Genomic DNA, 26,679 nt, shown 5'->3' with positions numbered 1-26,679 from the left:
CCCTCGGCGCCGGGCAGGGGGTGGCCTCAGGGGAGCGGGAGCAGCCCTGGGCTCATCCCCAGGGAGTCAGGCCCCAGGGGCTGCTCTGGCGCAGCTGCGGGGCCCTCCGGCTCTCGCTCCCACCAGCAGCCACACCACAGCCCGGTGCCAAAGGCAAGTCTTGCCTGAGCAATCTAGTGGCCTTCTTTGGTGGAGTGACTATATCAACAGACAAGGGAAGAGCTACAGATGTCATCTGTCTGGACTTCTGGAAGGCCTTTGACACAGTCCTCTACAACATCCTTCTCTCTAAAGTAGAGACATATGGATTTGATGGATAGATTGTTTGGTGGATAAGGAATTGGCTGGATGGTCACATCCAGAGGGTAGTGGTCAATGGCTTAATGTCCAGATGGATATCAGTGACAAGTGGTGTCCCTCAGGGATCTGTATTGGGACCAGTACTGTTTAATATCTTCATCACCAACACAGACAGTGGGATCGAGTGCACCCTCAGCAAGTTTGCAGACAACACCAAGCTGAGTGGTGCAGTTGACACACCTGAGGGATGGGATGCCACCCAGAGGGACCTGCACAAGCCCAAGAAGTGGGCCCATGTGAACCTCATGAGGTTCAACAAGGCCAAGTGCAAGGTCTTGCACCTGGGTTGGGGCAACCCCCAGTATCAATACAGGCTGGGGGATGAAGGGATTGAGAGCAGCCCTGTGGAGAAGGACTTGGGGGTACTGGTGGGGAAAAAGCTGGACACGAGCCGGCAATGTGCACTCGCAGCCCAGAAGGCCAACTGTGTCCTGGGCTGCGTCAAAAGAAGCGTGGCCAGCAGGTCGAGGGAGGTGATTCTGCCCCTCTGCTCTGGTGAGACCTCACCTGGAGTACGAGACTGCCTTCAGCTCTGGAGGCCTTCAACATAAGGAAGAAATGGAGCTGTCAGAGCAGGTCCAGAGGAGGGCCACAGAAATGATCAGAGAGATGGAACACCTCTCCTCTGAAGACAGACTGAGTTGGGGTTGTTCAGCCTGGAGAAGAGAAGGCTCCGGGGAGACATTATTGCAGCCTTATAATACTTAAAGAGGGCTTATAAGAAAGATGGGGACAGACTTTTTAGTAGGGCCTGTTGCAATAGGACAAGGGGTAATGGTTTTGAACTAAAAGAGGGTAGATTCAGACTAGATGTACGGAAGAAATTCTTTTATGATGAGGGTGGTGAAACACTGGGACAGGCTGCCCAGAGAGGTGGTAGATGCCCCATCCCTGGAAACATTCAAGGTTAGGCTGGACGGGGCTCTGAGCAGCCTGATCTAGTTGAAGATGTCCCTGCGTATTGCAGGGGGGTTGGACTAGATGACCTTTAACGGTCCCTTCCAACCCTAACTATTCTATGATTCTATGATTATTAAAAATCTGATACTGTGCACCAGGAACAAGCAAATCACAGGAGATGAGGTGATGTGAAGGTTACAAATCTACCTGAAATTAAGTATTATGAGTGGTTTTGATCAGTAAAATCCATGACACAGAAAAAGCATTAAGAGTGAATAATATGACTGATGGACAGATAAGACTTTGAAACACTCTGTTTAAGTGTGTATCGGGCACAACACATACTGGTCAAGTGGGGTAAACAAATACACCAAGTTTTGCAGGGATTTCAGTTCTCCATAGGCAAGTCATGGTTGTGAGATCATTGTAACCAAGAAGAAATGAGTGGCTCCTGCACTTACTTTGTGGGCACTGCATTTGGGGTACCTCAGGATTGCCTTACACATGGCTTTGGGAACAGGGTCAATGTGGTTCAACTTCCCTACCTGAGTTTCATAAAATTCTGGGTAAGTCCAATTTTACACTCTTGTATACCTTGATTCTTGACTGATGAACTTGATATTTTAAGGACTCACAATGAGGATGTTCCATGCCTGCTCTGTGGAGTGAACTGTCTCAGGGACTCAGTAATGGGAGCATTACTGTACTCTGGGGAAAAGAATCCACTGTAAATATCAATGCTTAATAACCAAACCATACCTCCATCAGTAACTGTATGTTATATATTGTATTTATATATACCATCCATTCACCACTAAGTCTGAAAAAAGAAAAGGGGAAAAAAAAATCTTTAGGCCAAGAACATACTGCAAATACAGGAGAAATACCAAATCATTGATGCTTGCTTTTTTTTTTTTTTTCTTCCCCCTAAGGTAAATATGTGAAAGTAAAAGAAGAACCTGAGCTACTGGAAGAGGAATCCCAACGGGATGTATCCATCATGTGCCACATAAGGAAAAGTAAAGATGGGGATGCACAGGTAAATGACGTTATCATAACGCTTTATGTAAATGTTGTACTCTGTGATGTGGTGAGACATTCCAACTAACCTCTTAGGCAGACTGTGGAAAGAGGGTAGAAATGTCTCCTCTGTTCTGTACCCAGCCAAGCAGTGAGCTACCTCTCCAGAAAAACATTTGTCTCCTGCAGGTTGTATTTCCTGTGTGCCAGCCCTGTGACAGTAGACATCCAGGTTTAGGCAAAATGAACATCTAAGCTATTTCTAGGTGGAACCTTAGTGCAGGGCACATGCAGAATTACAAGGTGACACATTTGCAGTTGCCCAACTGCGCGGTTTCCCCTTCTCCTGAAAAAAACAACCAACCACACTCTCCTGTTGAAGAATCCAAGTCAGGATATATACTTAACTCCTTTACCATGTGTACAAACAAAGGCATTACCTGTTTACTGTGTAATTAGGTAGGTCATCTAACTTGTCTACGCCAATTATTTTTCTTCTGGTTTTGTGCAACACTTTAAAACCCTTTCTTGATTTTGCTGTATGAGATGTGACATAGAAGAAATTTGTCACGCTTTGCTCTTTCTAGTGGGGTGCCTGTGCAGCTTCTGGTTTACATAGGCAACTGTTTTCCGGTGTGTGAGACCTGAACAAGATGTTGAGCTTTGATGACAGGTTGCTGCAAAAAGTGTATGACTTGTAGGGTGTCACGGCAGTTTAATTCTTGAAGTTGAGGGGATTTTCTTGTTAGCAAAACCTGCCTGGTTGTCTGACATGTGGGTTCTATGGACTTGCTGCCAAAGACATGGAGTTGTACTCTCAAGAGGGCTTACGCATTACTGGTAGGAATTTTTTCTCCTAATGACTGAAGTGCCTAAATTCTGTTTTTGAAGTGACTTGGGCCAGAGTCAGGGAAGTATTTTGGAACCCAGAGTTATAAAGTAGCTCAGTAGAGGGGTTATCAAAACAGCTCATATGCACTTCCAAGTCTGCACCATGGGACCATTTTAGGGAAATACACTTGCCAACACCCTTGAATTCTCTTTAGTTTTCAAAAATTTAAGAGTTCCTGAGTGAGGAACGGGTTATTTGAATACAAAGTTAATTTCAAAGCACTGAATTTTTTGAAATGCAAACTTCCTCTAGAAGCAGCAGAATATGGTTGTGATTTCAAAAGGGAAGGGGGAAGGAGGTTTGTTTTTTACAAAAATATGAAAACTTTCATGCAAAATGTAAATGAATCTCTTTGAAATAGATAATCCAGTCTCTATTCCTTACTTCTTTTCCTATGGACTCTCGCAGAGAAAAAATTACTGATGCAGCTAGGCAGGGAGCAATCGCCCCTGAGGGCTGGGTAGCCAAGGAAGCAGGATGGCCTCCAAAACCAGGCAGCATGCAACCATGGCATGTAATTGCCCAGACCAGACCCCAGCAAACATCCCTGCAGCTTCTAGACGTGTGATACACCTCGCTTCCCCATGAGAGTGAAACAACCCAGGCAGGCACTGACTAGCTGTCTTAGCCTGGGGTCATGTGGTGGCATGACCCTCCTGTGCCATTTAATGTTCCCTGCACTGAGTGCTTCACCAGCACCACCACATGCAAGCATTTGGACATGACTTCCATTCTTTTACTCTAGCCTCAGTTGCTCATTACAGAAAGCCATGTCAGCAGCAATGCTTCCTCCCCATCCTTCGCTTTTTAAGCCTCTGACTAGCTAGTGCACTACTTTCATTTTCTCCTGCCCCATCTCTACAGGCAGATGGGGTGATAGAAAGAAGTCACCATGCGCACCAAGAGAAGGAGATAAAAACAGAAAGAATACTCAGCAACTTTCATTCTCCCAATTTACAGACAATTTTGCTCCTTGCCAGTCATCGGTAGCTGGGATGAATGCAGCATGGCTACTCCCCCGCTCATATTTCTAACTAATAATTACAGTGCCGACAACTCAAGCCTTCAATTGCTGGGAAGGGATATCCTTCCTCTCAAAAACGGGTGAAAGCTGTGTGCCTCCCTACCTAACAGTACACGGGAGGGATGTAGCAGTGTTGTGTCTCTATGCTGCCTCTGTCTTTAGCCATCTGCTTTTAGCCACTGTCAAATGGAGAAGGCTGCTTGTTAACCGCATTTCTGGACCATAAACTACCTGTCTCCTTGGGAGACAACTACTTTTGCATGGGTTTCCTTTGCTAATTTCCCCTCCACACTGTTGATACCAGCTACCTGTTACTGTAGAGATGTTCAATTGCTTGCAGAGCTCAGCAATGGGGTGCTCCCACTCACCTTACATTTAGCTTTGGAATCTGCTGCTCCTGTTGCAGACCACAAAAAGGCAGCCTTTTGTGCCCAAAGGCATGGCTGCTTTTTTCCAAATACTGACTGGCTTGGTTTACAGAAGATGAGAGTTAAACCTGCATGTCTAACATTGAATAGTTAGTGTCGTGGCTTAAGCCCAGCCAGTAACAAAGCACCAGGAAACTGCTCACTCACTCCTCCCCCCACACGGTGGGATGAGGAGAAAATATAAAGAAATGCTCGTGGGTTGAGACAAGGACAGGGAGGGATCACTCAGCACTTATAGTCACGGGCAAAAGATGGGCTCAACTTGGGGAAGAAACAAAATCAATTTAGTTTACTACCGATCAAATCAAAACAAGGATGTTAGGAAGTAAAACCCAAACCTTAGAACACCTTCCCCCCACCCCTCCCTCCTTCCCGGCTCAGCTCCACTCCCGGTTCTCTCCACCTCCTCCCCCCGGCGGCGCAGGGGATGGGGGTTGGGGTCAGCTCCCCACACCTTGTCTCTGCCGCTCCTTCCTCCTCAGGGGGAGGACTCCTCACTCATCCTCTGCTCCACCGTGGGGTCCCTCCCATGGGAGACAGTCCTCCACGAACTTCTCCAGCATGGGTCCTTTCCACAGGCTGCAGTCCTTCAGGAACAGGCTGCTCCAGCACGGGCTTTCCCATGGAGTCACGGCCATCTTGAGGGGCATTCTCCTGCTCCAGCGTGGGCTCCTCTCTCCCAGCTGCAGGTGGGCATCTGCTCCCCCGCTCCCCTCCACGGACTGGGGGGGGACAGCCTGCCGTCTCACCACAGGCTGCAGGGGCATCCCCTCCTCTGGCGTACCTCCTCCCCTCCTTCTGCACTGACCTCGGGGTCTGCAGAGGGGTTCCTCTCACATTCCAATCCCCCCACTCCCTACTGGTTCCCCTTCTTAAATCTGTTCTCCCAGAGGTGCTACCACCATCACTAATGGGCTTGGCCTTGGCCAGAGGCAGGTCTGACTTGGAGCCAGGGAAGCTTCTAGCACCTTCTCACAGAAGCCACCCCTGCGGCCCCTCCCCCACTACCAAAACCCTGCCACACAAACCCAAAACAGTTAGGCTCTCTACATACTCTATAAACACTTTATATACAGGGCACTCTATATACTGGGAGATCCCTTAGCAATCTGACATGGACGCACTTCAACAATGACACAGCTGACCTCAATAAAATAAACGTATGTTATATTAGTTTAATGCACGTACAAGACCAACTTGCACGACAGCAGTTTTAAATCATCATAGCTTTATACTGTTTACTTGTTTAATGCTTTTTAAAACATAATGATGCAATCAGTAAACTTCAGCTTTTGTTTGTTAGTACACCAAGGAAAACATCAAAGATGCTAACAAGTATGTAAGAGTTAAGTGGATGATCAAAGGGTCCTGACAGTAAAAGCCATACACTGAAATGTGTGAGAAATGAAATTTGTTTTTTATGGTCTTTCTATGAATCATATGGATAGCAAAATGAGAGGAAAAAAATATATGTGCCTTATCATACTGCAGGGATTATCAGTCCTCTCTGAGGCCACCTCTGCCAGTCAAGTACACTATTTTACAAGAATTAAAACATTATTATAGCCACATGGTACTGATACTGTTTTGTACTTTCTTAACAGCCATCCTCTTCCTAACCTGCTTATTTCACATGCTAGAAATGAGCACTGCTGCCAGTGCACACCAAGTGCATCGGCATTAGCCAGGTTGGGAATAAAGAGCTCCCCAAGAGGGCAGCCAGCGCAGAAGCTCCTTTCTGGCTGAAATGAACCTCTGGGAAAGGCAGATGTCTGCACCAGAGGGAGCGACTCACAGAAAGGGGCTTTGATACCTGGCAGGGTTGGGCACGCTCCACTATCTGGCATCACCACTGTTGCCAGGAATGTTGCTTCAGCATTTCTCCTGTCTAGACATACCATCATTTTGCCTGCACAGCGCTGCCTGAGCCATCTCCTGCCCATCAATCCCCTGAGAGGCCTCTGCCAGACATGCTGGGAAGCTGCCATACGCACACATGCTGCTTTTGACAGCGCCCTTCAGAGGAGGGAGTTTTAGCAACTCCTTGCATAAAAGCAAAAAAAAAAAAAAAAAAAGATACTTAAATCACTTGTGCAGGGTCCCAGAGGAGTGAGGGGTAAAAGCCAGCTGATTTCCCAGGCAGAAATAAAAGCCGGGGGTATGCAGGAGCCAGGATAAAAGCAGAGAAATGCTAACTAGGTGACAACCCATTTGCAGGGCTCCTGTGCACATGGACTTGCTATCCTGCCCCCTCTTCTGCAGGGGAAGGCCAATTTAGTTTCAAACACAGCAAATTTAGATTCAAATACGGCTCTGTTCCTCCTCCCTGCCTTTGGCGTGACAAAGGGAGAAGCTGCTGAGCACGAAGCAGAGCTTCCCGTGTTTTGATCCAACTCTACATCCGTATATTTGATGCTGTTTCTTCTGACTCTTTCTGCATACCAGGTTTCCTCCTCAGGAACTGAGGCCGACAGACCTATTTAATCTTTTATATTGGCCACAGTGATAACTTCTTATTAAATATTTCATATTGTTTTACTGATAAAGAACATAAGACAAAACTTGGCATGAATGCGGTCCAGAGGAGCATCTGCTTAGAAATAAAACTCTTGGGAGAATGTGGAAGGAAACAAGTAGCCATGTGGCTGGAAACAAAAATAAATTTAAGGTAAGCAGGTCAAGCCTATAATTAAGTGCTTGTAAACAAAGAAAAACCAAACATTTCTACTAATCATCAGCTCTGGTTATTTCACAAGCACCCCCTCAATATACTTACTTTGTGGTTTGCAACTATTTTGCTTTCTAAATTCATGTGCTGTGATCTTTTTTAAGAAAGCACATGGCTCCAGAGGGCTGAAATGTAGACAAACACAAGCATTAATTTAGCAGCCTGACCAGCCACGGCACAGATGCGTTGGGTGATAGCTATTGTCCTTTGCAGTGTGTCTGCCATGGTGGCAGAGTGGAAGTTGGGAGCAATATGCTGCTGTTACCGAGCACGTGCCCTCGTTTAACATGCCACAATAATCCAAGACAGGTACGGACACTCGAAATGACCTCTGTGGCTCCAACGTTAATAGGAACCCAACATGCAAACAGCTGCCCCATAGCAAGGGGGACCCACAGTTGAGCTAAAGGAAAGCTTCGGACACACAAACTTATTGCTGCAGCTTGTTGCTGCCATCCTGTTTCACAGAGGGATTGCCTATAAACTAAGTCCAGGGACTTGCATTCGGCAGCCCCGTTCTCAGACTCCATAACATCCAAGGCTACAGCCGTCCCCTGAGCCTTTATGATTTCTCCCAGCCCCCAGGCCTGAGTGTGCCACCTGCCAGACACAGACTTGGTGTTTCCAACACAGCCCTGCCACGCTGCATCACCCCTTGCAGCCTCCAGTTCCCATGAGGGGTAAACCTGGAAACGTACCCAAAAGAACCGCTGGCTCACAGCCTTCATGTGGCCAGCCCTGCCTGCCTGCCTGCTCTCCTGGATGCTTTCCCTGAAGTCCAACACCACAGGCTTCAGATCCCTCAGCATAAAAAAGCACAGCTGCAAAGTTTAAAAAACAGAAAAAGTCAGATGGAGAGCTTAAAGACCTCATATTCACTGGCAAAGACTAAGAGCAAAGAAAAAGCAACCACTAAGGAATTAATTGAAAAATTATTGGCAGGCCAGGCCAGAGTGTTGCCGCTGCCTTTAATGATAAATGATAATAGGACCAGTCAATGCTGTACAGCAGGATAATACAAACACACCCTCTAGAGTGAAAGCACAAAATGAGACATACTATTATCATAAATAGATTAATTAACTAGAAAGAGAACATTAAAGAACAGGGGGTTATTAGTGTGCAGCCAATAGCCTATTCCAAGTGTGAAGTTGATGAATACAGGTAGCCAGAAATGTAGTGCACAAACACGGAAGCAGATAGCAGAAAAATGTTTTGGTAACTACACAGCAATTATCTCCTCCTGTGGCTCCTCACTCCAGCTGTGGGGGAGCTGCCGGCTCTGGGAACCTCAGAGCTCAGCTGGGAGCTTTCTGTTTGCATGCAGCTGAAGGTCAAAGACAGAACTTGGCCAAAATACGGCAAGACTTTTCTACCTGCCAGCAAAACGCAGCTGCCTGGTAGGAAGCTTCACAGCTTGCACGGAGGGATGACTTAGGATATGTAGCAGGAATTTTTGGAGAGAAACACTTTGAAAAATGAGTAAATGTCATAGTTTATTCCTATTAAGAGTTTTCCTGGTGAAAATAATGCTGCTTCTCACAACAGCAGTTCGTCAATTGTACATTTCCCATCAAGAAAAATGTTTGCCATTTAGAAATATCGAACAAAGCTCCATGCTAGACACAGGTAACAAATAACGCACATAAATACGGAATTTACTTAAAGAAATCCCAGTCATGTTGTGTTCACAGCTGACATGACAGAAATACCTAGAAATAATGCAGAAGTTTAGGGGAGTTACCCATCCTTCTCCCCCAGTCCTCTACAAACTCACAGGGTGCTCTACAACAGGGAAAGATAGGTATATTTTCTCCTACAGAGAAAACAGAAAAACCATGCATTTCATTCCCAGATGAAACAAGGTTTTTTGGTTCACACATGCCTTCATTTGGGGAAACTCTCAAGATGCAGTGGTTGTCCCCAAAAGGCCTAATCCTTCACGCTGAGGTGAACTGCGAATAGGGCCATGGACCTCCAGAGATGTTCACAGATGGGACAGAACAGAATTTAACCCCAAACCCTCTGACTCCAGCATGCCCGGATGGGAGGGAAAGGGGCCATCTGAGTGCGTGACCCTGGCAAGGTCCATGAAAGTTTTATTCCTGATTTAGGAGGAGTTGCACCAATGCAGAATACTCCTCAGGCTCCTGCGTGGTCCTGCAGAAACCAGGGACTTTATTCTATGAATAAACTTGGTGTAGCAGGCGTGATCTATGTTGACAGCAGAATAATGTAGTTATAATGCTGGGAATAATATTAATATTTGTCCTGGAGTACGGCAGGCTCTTGGCGATTCCACTTATATTAATGGAGATTGGGCAGTTTCTTTCCACCGTCTTTTCTCACCCAGTGCTTCTCGCTAACTGTGAATAAGGGCTCAGCATCCTTTCATGACAGAACTGGACTCTGCAATGCAGAGCCAGAGAGAAAAGATGCATTACATTTCCCCCAAATGTAAGGAAAAAAAGACTTCCAATCCCCATGCAGCTAGCTTATTTCCTAAAGCAGATTCAGACCAAAATGAAGTGAAAACATACTCACTTGGAACATGGATGCTTTAAAAACAGTAAGCTGCCATAGCCTATCGCTATTATTATTACAACAGTTCTAGCAGAAATCAGGACCCTCCTTGACAACAGACAGCCTGCATGGCCTTTATGGAGAGAGTGATATATAGACATACACATGCTTTTTAATATAGATGTAACTTGTAACATAGATGGCACAGAATAAATACCTAGAGACTTTACCACATGCCAGAGAAGTACATCACCCAGGCTGTTTTAATCTCATCTCTAATTCTCTTTTTACCTTCCACAGAATTTATGAAAAGTTTGCAGAGATCCACGGTGTCTCATCAGATATTTATTTATTCATTTAAAATATTAATATGGGAGAATCCCATTACAGTATTGCCAAGCAGGAAGCACCAGACAGAAGCAGAAACGTACTGCAAACTGGTAGATGCGGCTGTACATAACGCCTCCCTAACGTCTTTCTGGGTTTTATTTCCCCACTTCTTTGAAGTCAGCTGTGGGGAAACCCTCAAGTGCTTTCTGGTCTTGCAAGGCAAATTGATCTGTGGTGATGTTTGGAGGGGTTTTTACAAAGGTTTCTGTCTGGCAGGGATTCAGAATGGGACTAAGACCTCTGGTTTCAGCCTCTTCAGGTAATGAGTGCTCACCTGGAGAAGTCTCCAAAGAGGAAAGCTTTGCTGAGCATATTGAATATTTACCCTCTAACCACCTGACCCCTTTCTCTGTCTCTTATTTCGAGAAGTATGCAGGTGTTTTTAAAGAGACAGGGAAAAGTGAGACATTTCACCAGGGAGAGGATCTCTAATCCCAAATTTCTGAAGAGGATGCTACTCACTTAGTCTATGTTCTTTGAGCTGTTAAGGCATTTAAATCTGATTTCCCCCAAATCAAAACTCTGGTTCAGCAGGCTCACTCAAAAACATCACTCGCAAAATTTAGGAAAAATGTGATATTTACTCTGCCTTGCAGCTTGCCCTGGAAAGCCCTTTCCTCCCAGGCCAGCTGTGGTACCCATATCCCCTATTTGTACAAATTCATCCTGTCGTGGTTTAGCCCCAGCCAGCAACTAAGCACCATGCAGCTGCTCACTCACTTCCCCTGGTGGGATGGGGGAGAGAATCAGAAGGGTAAAAGTGAGAAAACTCGTGGATTGAGATCAAGACAGTTTGATAGGTAAAGCAAAAGCCGCACATGCAAGCAAAGCAAAACAAGGAATTCATTCACCACTTCCCATGGGCAGGCAGGTGTTCAGCCATCTCCAGAAAAGCAGGGCTCCATCACGCATAACAGTTACTTGGGAAGACAAACACCGTAACTCTGAATGTCCCCCCCCTTCCTTCTTCTTCCCCCAGCTTTACAGGCTGAGCATGACATCATATGGTCTGGGATATCCCTTTGGTCAGTTGGGGTCAGCTGTCCCAGCTGTGTCCCCTCCCAACTTCTTGTGCCCCCCCAGCCTCCTCGCTGGTGGGGTGGAGTGAGAAGCAGAAAAGGCCTTGGCTCTGTGTAAGCACTGCTCAGCAATAATGAAAACACCTCTGTGTTATCAACACCATTTTCAGCACAAATCCAAAACATAGCCCCACACTAGCTACTGTGAAGAAAATTACTTCAACCAAAACCAGCGCACATCCATAGGAGCCTGCTGGTTTCTACTCAACGCCCTTCCCCAGCGGCACGTCCAGCACCACTTTGCCAACAGTCAACACAGACGTGCAGCTTGCAAAGGTTAATTCATCTGCAGCAGAAGCAGGTTGGGGATCATTCATGGGGCTGGTCCCTGTTGTGCCAACAAACTCGGGATGCAACCGTGATGACAGTGAAAGCTCTCACAGCTGGGGTTGGAAAATTCAGACTCATTTTGGGACCCAACAAAACGTGCCTCTCTCCACCTTGGCAATGAAGAAGGCTGCTTATTTTCATAGATAGCAGGCTCTTGCCTTCCCCCAGGTTTAATCCCCAAGAGGGTTTGGTGCGATCCTGGTGTGTCAGCCGGGGACCCCTCAGACACCTTTGCCTCTGCCTCCCACCAAAGGCAGCAGTGACGCTGGTGTTAATGCCAGCAGAGCCCCTCTGAAAAGCTGACCCTTGCAGCAGAGCAAAAGCCAGCAGGAGGGGGAGAAATCTGTACATACTCCATTTGAGCAGGAAACCCTTCACCTAATTCAGTAAGCATGAAAGCAAATGTCTTTCACTCAGAAGGGGGATAGAAAACGTAGCTTTAAGCAATTAACACAATAGCAAATGTCCCTAGCATTGCCCCATATGGCGTGTAATTTAAATCATCTATCTTGTTCTCTATAAACGCTGCTGAAATTGATACATGACAATTTTAAAGCCAACTGAAGTTTAATTAATGTAAATTGTCTCAACATCTGAGATTTAAAATATTAAAAAAAATAATTAGGATCAAATCAAACATGTTCCACACATGCTGAGCCATGCAAGGTAAAATTAGGGAAAAAACCTAATAAATTATGACATATGTTGGAAGTGCAGCTTTTCCCCTCTCTTAAGCAACCATGTCTGAGAGATGGTTCTCCTTTCTCTGTGAAGAACACGAGGGGTGTCCTTGAAAGGTGTACCCTCCTTGTGCAAACACAGCTTGCGCAGGGAAATCAATATTAGCCAGGGAAAATGGAGCGCTGAGGGTATCTACACATGCAACTCAAACACTGGAAAGTCTCTCTGATTCTGTTCCTAGACTTAAGTGACAGGTTTCAGTGAAATCCTAGGGAAAACAGAAGCCCTGAGCAGCATTTCCAACAGGTTCAAGCTCTGTATGAAATCCGTACTGAAATGCTATATATGTGGTTTTGTAGTTGGCAGAGCAGGCTGAGAGGCTTCAGGCGTGTGTGTGTGTGTGTGTGTGTGGAGAGGGAAGAAAAATAATCCTGGCAAACCCCTGCTTCTCAATGTCTGACCAACAAATGGCCTGGACACTGATGTGTCCAAGGGCAGCAGCTCCACCCTTACAGCCAGCTGGCTGGAGGGCTGGGACCTCTCTCTGCAGTTGTATTATTATTATTATTAACATTAACATTTACTACCCGCTGTCCCTACTGTGAGAATATTGCATATAAAGTGAACAAATGAAAGAGTTTAGCCAAGGCAATTCACATCACTGAAATCTGCAGCCTATAAATGAAACGGGAAAGGCAGGAATCGCACAGGATGCCTCACTTGCTCCCTTAGATAGCAGCAGATTATTTACCGGCAGCATAGCTTCCTCAGGCTCTCTGTTCACCCTTTTTCTTAAATATTTGTTCAATAATCCCCTGTTGTGAAAGGACACCCCCTTCAAGGTGTAGTCAGCCCCAGGGGTCTTCTGACAGTTGGGATATAACTGACCTGAGGTATTTCTAAATCCAAACACCAGACCAAAGAGAAAACAAGCAAAACTGAGAAAGTGGATCTGCTATCACAAGAGTGCATCTGCAATTACAAGAGCATACTGGAAACCCTGCATTTGCCTGTCTGGTTATGACATTTTAAATTGAGCCTTTCCTCTGTTCCAGAATGCACATTTGCCACCTATTCTCTAAAACTATACATATTTATTTCTTAGGCTTTTGAGGATGGATACAGTTCTCTGAAATAAAGATTGTTGTGAATGACTGAAATGTCCCTTAATGACTGTGTCGGTCCTCCCACATGTGCTCTAAACTATGAGCTGGTTTAATTTCCAAGGTACAACAATATGGCCTGTAACTCTTGTTTGCAGGAGCAATAAATACCATCACAATTGGTTTCCTTTAAGAGTTTGAATTTATGGAAGGAAAAATAACAGCAGAATCAGGCCAATCTACCAAAGAAACAGTGACTTTGTAATCCTTGTTCAGTTTTCATTCCTCCATGCAACACGTTTCTGCATCTCTTATTAATGAAGGTTTTGCTGCTGCTGCAATGTGCCTTATGTGGGGTAGAATGTATTTAAATCAGTATGTAATTATTATTATTAATGCAACTAAGCTTAGTGTAACAGTTTCCCTTATCTCCAAGGTAAAATACGGTTCTCAGGTGAAATGTGCGGCTCTTTAAATCTGTCTTGCATCAGGATTGCTATTGATTTGAAGAGGGTTTCGTTTGAGTGCATTATGTTATTGCTAATGATTAATCAGTGTGTGCTACAACCCCCCACCCCCCTGAATGGCTACAAGTTCTTAAAATTGAAATTCAAATTAAAAGAGTTGCCAGGTTTGGGTTCGGTTGGTTTTTTGTTTGGGGTTGGTTTGTTTTTACGTAAAACACAGCTAGGAGCTGCAGAGAAACATCTCCTTTAAAAACCAAAATGTTCATATGTGCATGAGCAGAAAAAACAGCGCTTCATTTTTTTGCCAGTATTGGCTGAGTTTTTCAAGTCCACTGCTGCAATCCTAGAAGATTCAGCTCAAATGCACCTGCTGTATGGGTGAAGCAGCTTTTCTAGAAAGCTATTTAAAACCTCAGAATGATTTCAAGACAGATTGTGCTTTTGCTGTGAGCATGGACATCACAAATGTACACACATAAAGGTACAAATTACTGTATGCTGTTCTCTTTCATTAATGACCAGGTTTGCTCTAGCAAAATGTAGGTCATTTCGTTCCTTCTCGCTTCTCTTTCTGTCAAGTTCACGTGCAGCCTTTTTCTCAAGCCGTCTCCTCTGTGGCCATTTGCATTTTGCTCCAGTCCCCAGATCTTCAGCTGTAGAATATTAACCCTGCCTATCAAGTGCAAGGGAGAATGGTATATTCCCTACTTCAGCATTAATTTAAAAGCATCCATTTTTGACAACGTAAATAGTCCTGCTTAATATTGACTAGCAAATACTGACGGTTACTTACAAGGGGGAGCAAAAAAAAAGGAAAGTGACTGTCTGTGCAGACAGGGCTAGCACTTACACATGAACTCATCTTAAATATCAACACCAGCACTCCTGAAGGCCCTTGGAAACACACTCTGGCAATAAAAAGTTCAGGGTGCTAGTCTTCACTTTAAGAATATTGTTTTCCAAAAGTGTATGTACACACATTAGAGGCAGCTAAACCCCGCAAAATGCCTATCACACCCTCTATTTCTATTAAAACGAGCACATCACTCACTGCTTTGTATAGCTGCTTTTTATTCCGCCTGGCACAAGAGAATAAGGTGCAGTCGCATGTAGTGAAGCCAGATTTTTTCCTCTTCCTCCCCCCAATCAAAACAAATTTCCAAAGACAAAAGGAAGGCATCTAGTGCTTGGTATTCACCCTTCACCACCCATGTATCACACGTAATTAGCAAGTTAAACCGACAAATTAGATGTCGTAATTTTCTAATTATGCCACAATCTGGTACTTTTTAACCTCTTTTTGCCCGAACGAGAACATTCCACGTCATCTTTTGCTATCGCAAAACACAGTCCAGTCGTCTGCCCTTACTGCTGATTTTTCATTCACAAGTGAGAACTTAGAGGAAAGTTGGAAGTATGCAAGTTTGAAGTTTTTGCTGTTAGTGTTCCGCTTCGCTTAACATCTACAGCTGAGACTCTCATCAAAAGCTGCATTTAACATGCCCACAAAATACAGTCAGCATACATTCTACCTCACTTCGCATACAATATAAGATGCACATGCTTTTTGTAAACTCTTTTTAAAATATAAAATGCAAAGAGGTTTTGCTTACAGACAATAGTGGTTATAAATGTCTAGAAGAAGCCCACTCCTTTTATTCTACTAGTGAAATATCCAGATTCTTTCTGTGCAGTGACACCAAAGTTATATTTACTTACAACTATCAAAGTGGAGCTCTAAAATATTTGCTAGTGTTAAGCATGCAGGGAGCGACTCAAAAAATACCTCTAACCTCTCAAAGGAGCTTTCCCAAAGAGTAAGCAGCCAGTTCAGCGAGTCCTTCAGAAAAAAAATGCACAAAGCTGTTACGGGCATGGTCCAGAGTTGCAAGAAAAGCACACCAGCACAAACAGCAGCAGACGAGAAGCCCCATTTGGAGAATCTCTCATTTTCCCTGACTTTGTAATCAGCCCTTTGTGGGCACCTCTTGAGCCTCTCCAATTCCTAATCAGTGAGCGTGATGGAGAAGCGGATGCTAGATGTATTTATATTTTTTTTTCCCTGCCTTTAAAAATCACCCCATACACTGGAATGATTATTTAGGGGAAAGGAAAGGAGGATTCTGCCCAAAGCTTTCATGTGGAGGGGTGATGCGGGGAGCAGGAGGAAGTCTTAAAAATTATGTGCAAATGCCCGGTAATGCGGGAAGCCGCAGGGTGCCGAACACTCCTGATCTTCAGCTTATTTCCTGCTGCATTTGTTATCAACATCATTGTTATTCCTTGGCCGTGGCTCTGACTGGGGAAGGTACTCAAGCAGGCACCTCGTTTTAAGGACATGAGAATTCCCAAAAGGATTAATAGGGCAAAGAAATATTTGGCAGCAGCGCTCGCCCTCCCAGACCCCAAGTGGTGATTCCCACTGCATCCTGCAGAGCTTCCCATTGGGATAGTTTATTTAAATACAGGTTTGAAAACAAAATAATTGCCTTTTCATTTGGTCCCCCCCCCACACCTTTTCTCACTGCACCAGGCTCTGAGCATCTCTCCATTCCTGTTGCTGGTTATGAGGTTTGGACAGTGCTATATGGGAAAGAAGTCGTGCAGTGGAGCTTTTTTTAAATACTGGTGTTAATGAGCAAGTATTAATTAAGCACGGCAAGGCATTTAAAATCGCTCTGGATCTATCAATATAATCAGCAATCCAATTAATATTTTTGCCTATTTTTTCAAGTATGCTAACTGCAAAAAGTGACCGAGAGGCTTTTTTTGTTTTACTTAATGGTGCTATAGAAAAATGTTCATTCATTCCTTTAATGAAGTCTCTAATGGCACAAGTAAATCAAGGTCAGTTTTCCCAAATCATGACATAAAACCTGATAAATAACTGACAGCGCTTTCTTTGAAACACTTTAAATGAGCGATTTCCCAAAATGTCAGGAACCACAGTAGGAATCAAAAAAAGTCAAATGATAAAGGAAGCTTTTGCCTGATTAAACTGCTTGACAAAATGTATATGGAACGGTGAAAAAAAGGCTTCAAGGAAACATTCCACTATTTTGCAGTGGACTTTTTAAATTCCAGGTTAATGAAAATGTGCTGCTGGAAGTTATTGGTTTTTTCCTTCCGCACTTCAGTCTGATATCTTAAGATGGCTTTTAATGCCAAGTGTTGACTTTATGGAGGAGATTTTGGAAAACAGAAAGCAAACACAGTCATAAATAAAACTACTTCATTTAGCACGGCTCTGGCTTTCCCCTTGAAAGCTACCTTTTTAATCTACAGAATTACCCAAAGCCGCAGTGATCACCATTAGCTGGCACGCCTAAATACAAAACCAGATAACATTTGCTGTTTCTTTTAAAATGGTTATTGTCAGTCCCCTGGTAACAAGGAGGAAGAGAAATATCCACCCTGAAGTCAGTGTGAAAATGAAAACCAATACAGAAGAGAAGCTGTCATATTTGATTTAAGGATTACAGAAGCCTGAGCTACCTGCTGGGGAGTCTGCGATAACGAGGGGGGAGACACTTTCAATAATTTTTCAACAGCTCCTGAGTGACTGAATAAACTTGCCTGAAACTCAGTGGGTCCTGGGACTCCAAGGAGCCACCTGCTTTTGAAAAGTTTCCCCTCTATCAACTCCCATTTTCAGCAGCAGCATTTTCCCACGTGCTTTGCTGCCGTGCAGACAGCCGTGGAAGGATAAGCTGCTAAAGAAAAATTAAATATTTGGCTGAGAAGATGCTGTAAAAGTTAATCCTCCTGCAAATATACTGCAAAACTAATCACCTCCCCTTTAGCTAAATAGTTGCAGCCTCTTTGCTGTGAGTGTCCCTCTTCCCTCCTGTGGCTCCCTTGCCCTGCAGTGTCCTAAAACTCCCCAGGTCTCAGTTCCTGAAAATTTCCAGCTTTTCTCCTTTGGTGACCTGCTTCAGCATCAGCTTCAAATGCGTCCCCCAGATTTGCCTTCCCCAGGCCTTTACCTGCAGATGGCTGCATGGCACAGAGAAACAAGCGAGACAGACCTTGGAAATGATGATCCAGCCAAGCTCCCCCCACCTGGGCTTGGGGGACAATCTCAGCCTGTTTTTGAAATTTCCAGAAAGCAGGTGTAGAAAGCGTAAGAACTACTAAGAGGCGCATAGATATAATTACTCCCCATTTTGGGTGCATCAGTACAGAAATACCTTGAGTGTAGTTCCGCCAACTTCACGGGACTTTGCCACTACAGTGGTTTTTCTCTCTGCTATGCTTTTTTTAGACGCATCTCTGCCCTGAGCCTGCTGTGGAGCCTTCTCATCTGTCCTCCTCACTTCCACAAAGGCTTCCCATAAAACACACTTGGGTGAAGCCAGAAGGTGTGTTTTCATGACATGCAGGATCCTCATCAATTCACCTGGATATTACACACTCTGGGCAAAAATCCATGTGCTGGCGGGAGTTGCAGCACCCCAGGGATATTTCCAGCACTTAATCTGTGCGCTACTGCAGATCAGGGGTGGCCCTGAAGCAACGAGGAGTTCCCCAACCCGTAATTAAGGGCAGCGAGACGGAAGCATTAGCCTCATGAATAAAAGAAACCCAGGAGGTTTCAGCTGGTGCAAAAACTAACCTGATTTATTATTCCCCCCATCATTTCGGTATTTCCTATGGATGTTCAGTCATTCCAGCTTCAGAAGGAGAACAGTTTGATTTACCCACAGACCTTCTGCACCTCCCAGGCTGCAGAAGAACACTGGTTTTATTTGCATTTTATTTCTTCATAGCTGGAGCAAGTGAGGGTGGGAGCTCAGGAGGTTAAAGGAGGGGGACAGGGCCTCCATGGTGTTTCTGCAGAGAGCAAGGTTTGCATGTATCAAACCTTCAACAAATGCTCCCACAGCTAAGCAGAACTTTGTTGTGGCGACGTGCCCCTCACCAGAAATCACGGGCAATCTGCTCCCAGTGCCTTTGAGCAAACCTGCCATGCTCCCCAGCCAGGGGCGAGGTGGGAGGGAAGGGACCCCCATCCCTCATGACTAAAACATGAGCCACTGCCAAACCACTGGCAGAGTTACCCACCAGAGACCCCGTCTAATGCTGCACTTTGCTGGTGCGGGAAGTGCTTTCGCCTGAGGTGGCTTTTGTGGAGGCCATGTTTGCGTGCAAACCTTCACTTACAGCAACACGGGGCAGCCGAGCCAATGTTCATACAAGTGTAAACTTACAGTGAAAGGCAGGAGCCGCCGGAGACGTTACAGCGCTCGAGCCAGTCAGCGTGGCGAGAGGCCTCATCTTTTATTGAAGTCCTCTCCTCAGAGGAGAGCTAAAAATTCACTCGACGCCATCGGGAAAGTGTCTGTTTTGGCTGAAGAGAATGGTTCCCGATCACGGAAAGATAAAAACATCAAAATAAGCTAATAGGGATATGCCTTGAAATTTGGTCCCAGTGGGCGGGGGGCCAGGTTTCCTGGGGACACATTAAGCACGGCTCAGGGCATCGCAGCACGCAGGCGCATTGGAGCCAAGCAGGGCTGAGGCAGGCAGGGAGGAGATGCTCCAGAAAGGATATCCAGCAGGAAAAGGAAAAGAAGCAAAAGAAGGAAAAGAAGGAAAAGAAGGAAAAAATCCCCTCTTCTCTAATCCCTCAGCCAAGGGGCAGAGTGCAGTTGCCAAGCAGGATTAAAGCCTGGCTAGGGATGAGGGATGGGCATCAGCACCTATAAGGAGCCCAGACGAGGTCACTCCTGCAACCTCTCCAAACCCTGCCTTGCACCCCTACTCTCACATAGTTACTCTGTTTGCCCTTAAGAATCTCTTAACGTACATCTTAACATTGGGTTTTATCCTTCCTCACTGTCTTCCTCCTTTTAGATACCTTCTCAGCTGAGAGGTTGACATCTAATGAATTTGAGTTTTCAGGGAAACAAAGCTTATGTGTGTACAGTGATGATGTATTGAGCCCACTGCCCAATTTCAGCCAGTTTGTCCTTTCTGTTATGCACTTCCTACAAGTTTCCTGCAAACAGGTGTTGAGAGGAAAGCTGTCAGAAGTGCTCACCACTTATTAGACATGACAAAACCCATGTAAAAGTGAGCTGGACTTGACCAGGCTCTGCTAGTTCTGGGCTGATGCAACTTGTTTTTCCAAACCTGGTGCCTATTTCTCCAGTTCCACTCCAGATCCATACACCAGTGACCATTTTTAAGCACCCAGCTTTCTCTCCAACACTAGGTTTCTTAGTGTAGTAGTACAACAGTGGTGCTTGATGTCATGCAGGCAAGCAAGAAGATCAAGTCCTTCCCCAGAGGAGCTTCCTATCTAAGTAGATATAATCCCATTAATGTCTGTGCTACAGTGGTTAAAATTAAAATGGGGGAAAAAAGAGTAAGATCAGACTTCTAACCATAGGTGAGTGACTTGCTAGCATGGGGTAAGACTCAGGCAGAGACTCTGCAGAGGTCTTTCCATTCCACACAATCCTACGCAACAGGTTTATCTTCTTTTTCATCTCTAACCCTGCCAGCCATTAATGGTTTGAACACTGCAGTGCTTTTTTTAAAGCCAATCTAACTCACGAGCAGACTTCTTGATTATATTTAGCCAACTGACCTATTTTAAAAGATCATATAACAAAATACCCTGCCAGAACCAAGTACAAGAGGTTAAGAAAACATACATTACAGCGGCACGGCTTTCTTAGCTCAGTAGTCACTGTGCAGCAGCCCAAGCTCTCCCTAGCACTTATGGAGCATCTCAGCATTTTCTTATTGCAATGTCAAAAATCATGCAACAGTATGATGATACTTCAAGGTGATATCCATGATCACAAAGAAGAGTTGGATCAGATAGCCCCAAAGCAGACCTTAGTGAGTGAGTCTGCCCACTATAAAACCAATGGTACTCATTTTTAAAAGTAAATTGACTGTAATTCTTTGTGCCTGTCAATCTGCCTGATTTTGAAAGAGAAAAGCCCCATCTCCTTGCAATGCCTATGCTTGCTTTTAAGGCCTCCTCACAGTGAGTTCTGAAATGAAATGTTTTCAAGCTTTTATTCCACTGATTATCCTTTTTCTTTACTAATTAGGCATGTAAAACTAGACTGAAAACACTGAGACTGGCAACATCACCTATATTGCCACCTTTATCTTTCACTAACATTGCTGCATTGATCAACAGCAGGATTTAAAGGACATGTTTTATGTTCCCAGTTGTGCCATATTAGGGCTGCACATCATCCCACCTTTTTTTTTATTATTATTATTATTATTATCACAAAAAGATTCATGATACTGAACTAACTGTCACCTCCAGTAATAATCTCCTTTGCAAACACATGCCATGATGATTCCATGGGCTTCCCTGTCTGCTTTCTGATCCTCAGGTGGAAAGTGCTCTCTATGTCGTTATGATTATTTTCCTGGCTTCTCAAGCAGTATAACTTGGCTCAGCCTCTGTGAAGCCTGCTGAGCTCTGCCAGCTTACACCAGCCAAGGGCCTGGACCAGATTATCCCGACAGCTCCTATGAAAGCCAACTATGGATGATGAAAGAGAAGTATAAATAGAGCTGTTTCTCCCCTTGGCCATAAAGCAGTACTTCCAATCCTGAAAACACATCACTATGAGGTTTTTAATAAAAAAAAAGTATTTCAAATTATTTTAATTGCCTTTTGATTTATTTGCAGTGGGTCATATTTTCAAGGCTTTTCTCAGAGGACCTGGGCAAAAATTTGCTTTATGGTCATGAAAGCTGGGGTTCTGCAGGACGTGGAATTCACCAAGTCCCACGACTTACAAGAAGATCTCCAGAGTCAGCAGCAGGCTGACGCTTACCAACACAAAAAAGGAAACAATGCCAACACAGCCCGCTAGCCAAAAGTCCAGTGGTAAGAAGCCCTGCCAAAATATGCAGTGCCCAAAGGCTTGCAAACCCAGCCTGAGCCAGCAGTAAGGACTAATCTCCTTGGGGTGGAATTGGATGATGACATTTGCTATTTCCTTAAGATGAGATTCTTCCTTTTATTTATTTTAGAAGACTAACTTCTGCAGAAATCTCCATCACAGAAAATGAAAGTTTTAAAGTACTGCTGACACCTCCTGGAAAACTTTGAAAAACCTCCTAGATCACTTGAAAATAAAACAATGCCTCTATCACACTTTTGCCTGTTCTTTTAATTCTTGCTAAAGGACATTTGTGTAGGTATGGCAGCCAAGGCTAAAAAAAAGCATATAACTAAGAGAAAAATTATTATTACTACAGTTAGCAATTTGTTTCAGATCTTGTATGCTACATTCTCCGTGTTTCCTTTAAATAAGAAGAAAATTAATTAAAAATGAATTTTTCCATGCTTGTCAAACTCTCCTCTGCCAAGGCAGCATTTTACAGGCCTCCCCCTGGACACTGGGGCAGCCGGCTGCTGGGCGCAGGGGTGAAGGGAAGTGGAGGAAAACCAAGGAGCTGCCTTGCCCTATTGGGCTACGGCTACACCAAGCATGACCTAAGGCCCCCTTTATATATGTATATAAATTTTTTTAAACTTACATATATATACACACACATTTTTGGGGAGGTGACCCTCCTGTCTTATCTCTAGAAATACATGCTGCTCAGTCCGCAGCAAAGCACCGTCTCGGGTGTAGTTGAGAATAAGCTATTTTGAGACATGCAAAGATGCTCAATGGACAAACAGAAGTCACCCAAGTCCCTGATGCATCTAACCTGCCTTTTTCTGTCAGCCTTTGCCAGTTCGCTCAGTTTTTTAACAGAATATTGATAGTACCACATATTAAAAACATTATCAGGCAAGCCCCCACATCCACTCCCCAAATCCAAGAGTAAAACTTAAAGCGTTTTGTTGAAAGGATAACAAGCCGGTTTTCTCATTCATTTTCTCATTTCAGATAATTTCCCATTTTCAAGCTTGTGTCTGCAGCTGCATGTAGAAGAAACATCAAGTTATATGTGAAAGTTGAGACTTATCTTGAAGAAACGTGCACATTTTGGAGAGGAGCTTTGTCAGAAGCACCAACTATTTAGGAGACATTTGCTGAAATTAGGAAATAAAAAAGCAGCTATTGTAGTGATGCATGTGAACTGCCCAGCTTTTTTTTGAGAAGGTCTTACTAAAAGCTAACCCATATTAAAGAGCCTCCTGCTGAATAGGTGTGTGCTGGCTTGTACCCCTGGCTCAGCCAGCCAGGGAAAATCCTGCTCCATTTTCCTTTCTATCTCCATCACCATCAAATCAACTCCTCGGGTTTCCCTTTCATCCTGTTAGTTCTTGGCTGCTGCTGAGCCTCCCAAGGCTCAATTCACCCCCTGAGGAGAGAAAATGTTAGCTGGAAATCTCAGAGCAGAGATCAGAGGATGAGAAATGTGACCCTGGCCCGTTTCATAGCCTTTTAGCCCAGGCATGAATGACTCCTCAAGAAACAGAAGGATTGAGCCCACAAACTGATGCATTCATCACGTAACCAGAAGCTCTGCTAAATAGATCCATTTTTAATTTCTGTTTTGCTGATTTTATTTCTTTAGCTTCAGAAAAATGTTCTTGTCCTTCCCTGTGAGTGCATACACATTATTTATTTATCACCCTATGAATATCCATTTGATTCTTGTCCATAATTAAACTCTGCCGCTCTATATCAAATAAACCCTGTCCCATTGCTTCGAATATCTGTCACCGCCCCGCTAGGGCTGTGTTGACAACAGTCCTGCAAAAAGGATGCCCGTTTTTGGGTACTCCTTGGGCCCAGGGCTGCCACTGTGGCTCCTGCCGCAGCTGGATTTTCCCTGCCAGGCTCTCAACACCTCTTCCCCTCCTGATTTTCAAATACATGAGGAGCCAGGTATTTCAAGAAGGATTTGCACCTGCAAGTTTGTCAAGTCCACCTTCTTTCCAGCAATCTCAGAGGGGAGGAGCCCACAGCCCAGGCCTGAAACTGTAGAGGATAGTATTTGTTTCATCTGGAAAACAACAACATTAGGCAACTGATCAAACACTGATATGGGAGGCCTAACAGCAGAATTGGTAGCCTTGCCCAAATAAATATTTAATCAGAAGGATGAGTTGGTTCCATTAAAACTACTAAAGGGGAAAAGTCAGAGGGGAGCTAATATGTGCAACTAAACTTTTTTAGAGAAAGAAAACAAAAACCAAGAAAAAAGAGAGGGGAAGAACTTCCTTTGTCCCAGTGCATTTGCTGCAGCAGAAGGGACCTGAGTGGGGAATGTGGTTTTGCTTTTTTTGGGTGTTTTGTGGGGCTGCCCACTGATCCTGTTTGATTAACGTTGCCAGCGAAAGAAAAGGGCTGTAACAGCTCTTTTTGCGGGTACTCATCACATCAGAAAAGAACCTGTTTGTTCCCTCCTCATCAGTGTTGATTTACAAGCTCTTGTCTGTATGTTATCCCTCAAAATCAAAAGCACAGAATAAATGGTTTTGGCGGAGTTTGTGCTCAACATTTTGTGGCTCATGCTTTGACATATGATCAGAGTGGGTAAGCAGAAAAAAGCAAAGCAGCAGCACCTGTTTATTGTGAGCGAGCTGTCCTCTCCGCTTCAGCTTTTCTATTTATGTCCCAGCATACAACATGGCAACCCACATGGATTAGAAATTAAACTGTAAATGAGCCTTTTCCATTTCCTGCCTAAGTAAGGATTAGCATATTTTAAAACGCGCTGAGGGGGTTTACACTTTCTGTAATGAAACCTGTTCAAACAGATAATTGATACGCAGCCACTAAATAAACATCTGACTGGAGGAACAATGTTCTCTCTCTTTCTTTTTTTTTTTTTTTTAAATACATTATACTCTTCCTCTCCATAAATATTTCCTACCAGTGACACTCTCCACTGCAGTGGGCAGTCTCCACAACAAAGTTGGAGCAGGTGGAAAAGCAGACCAAGCATCCGAGCCCAAGTAAGAAATATTGCAATCCTCCCAGACGACAGTAGAGAGGGAAAAGAGGGTCCGAGCAGCACCTCCTACCCTTTTATCACACTGAAAAAAACCCATTTGTCCTCCATGATGTGGCATGGAGGAAAAGTCACTGCATCTCCTTGCCAAAGGCAGCTCTGTACAAAACAGGCATGGCAGTGCAGAGAAACACAAGCCAAGGACATATCTTCTTGAGTTTTGTCACTATTATGCTCCCGGTTGGATTAACACCCTTCAACCAAACAACTTTTGCAGCCCCCCAGCCTGCCAGACCCCAATGCCACCCCTGCAAGTGTCTTCTGCACACAAGCTCACCCAAACAATGCAACAGCAATTACCCAAATAACACTTCGTACCAAATAACTCAGGTTGAGCCTAATGAGTTTGTGAGTGCATGAACAAACACAGTCTATTGCATGGGGAACGGGGCACCTGCTAGGCCACCGTGTCCTCTGCTTGGCCAAACTCCAATAGTTAATTAATCTGTCATCTTTCGTTACATTGCTACGAGGCATGTAAATATATTCCAAGTCCCACATCTAACAAAACAATGTCATCGCACCAACAGAAGCCTTGGTGGTTTGGTCCTGATGGTCTCTAAATATCCATTTTGATTCAAAGGCACTTCAGCCTCCAATTAAAATGGGATGGCCAGCCAAGATTATTAATTTGAATACAGCAATGAAGCATTTATTCCTCAGGTTTTTTAGGTGACGATGCACAGAAACAGATGAATTACCATCTGACTGTAGTTTAGAGTAGAAATAGAAGCATTACGCACTTAGTTCAAAAGTAAGTAGCTATAACAGCTCCCTTAAAAAATGAAACAACTCCAAAATTAAAACCAGGCATCTCTGAAGTCCCTAATAGCAGATGCAGAGTATGAACCTTCCTGGGAAAGTCTTAAATTTCCCCCGCAGGCTGAACCTGTGTGCAGCGTGGCCAGCAAGCAAGGCAAGAGCTTTTTGGAGAAGGGAAAAAGCTGGCTCTGTGTGGAAGCAGCAGCACAGATCACGAATTTGCAGATGCAGCTTGGTTAGAGATAGCACACGCCAGCTGACAGTCATGGCAGGTGAAAAACCACATATTGCCTTTCAAAATGCAAAGAAGGGCTTAATGTAATTTGCAGGGGAGCATTTTTTTGTTTTTAATCAGAAAGCGTCTGCCATTCTGTCACCAGCACTAATGGCCCTAGCTGCCATGGTCACATCATTAAAATGTGTAGCCGTGCTACCTTCATCCCCAAACTAATGGTGTGGGAACCAAAAGAGTAGTTTTTGGATGTACTTGTTGATGTTTCCAACTCTTCACCTTAAGCTACACAGGTAGAGGTTTGTCCCTTTGAAAAAGAATACATGAAAGGACAAGTTTCTTGTTGGAAGTGGAAAGTTGAAGAGAAAGCCATGACAGATTCAGAGTCTAGCAAGTTGTGCGTTACCAAGTCCCACATGCCCCAGAAAACTTCTGTTTGCTAATGGGGCACTAGACAGACCTGAAATACAGCTAAATATTCATGTTGTATATAAACAGCTTTTGAACACTTCTATTAACAATGATCTCATTTATTCTTTCAGGAAGGAAAACATCTCCAATGTATCTCTTTGGGGTACACACAACAAGGACACATTTTCTGCTCAGACAACATGATCCTGTCCTTCACACCAACGATGTACCCTAAAAGTTTGCCCTTCAGCAATACTTGTTACTTCACTCTGAAATATCTTTCTCTCAGTTGTCCCTATGCACCATAAATAGTGCATACTCTGCATCCAGCAAAGTACAATTTGCAATTGAGGAGTGAATTACCATTTGTGGTGGTGAAGCAGCTTC

This window comes from Haliaeetus leucocephalus, unplaced genomic scaffold, assembly GCF_000737465.1.
Source record: "Haliaeetus leucocephalus isolate CR32 unplaced genomic scaffold, Haliaeetus_leucocephalus-4.0 Scaffold145, whole genome shotgun sequence".
Classification (NCBI taxonomy): Eukaryota; Metazoa; Chordata; class Aves; order Accipitriformes; family Accipitridae; genus Haliaeetus; species Haliaeetus leucocephalus.
The sequence above is the reverse complement of the archived record's forward strand: the minus strand, read 5'-3'. Positions refer to the sequence as shown.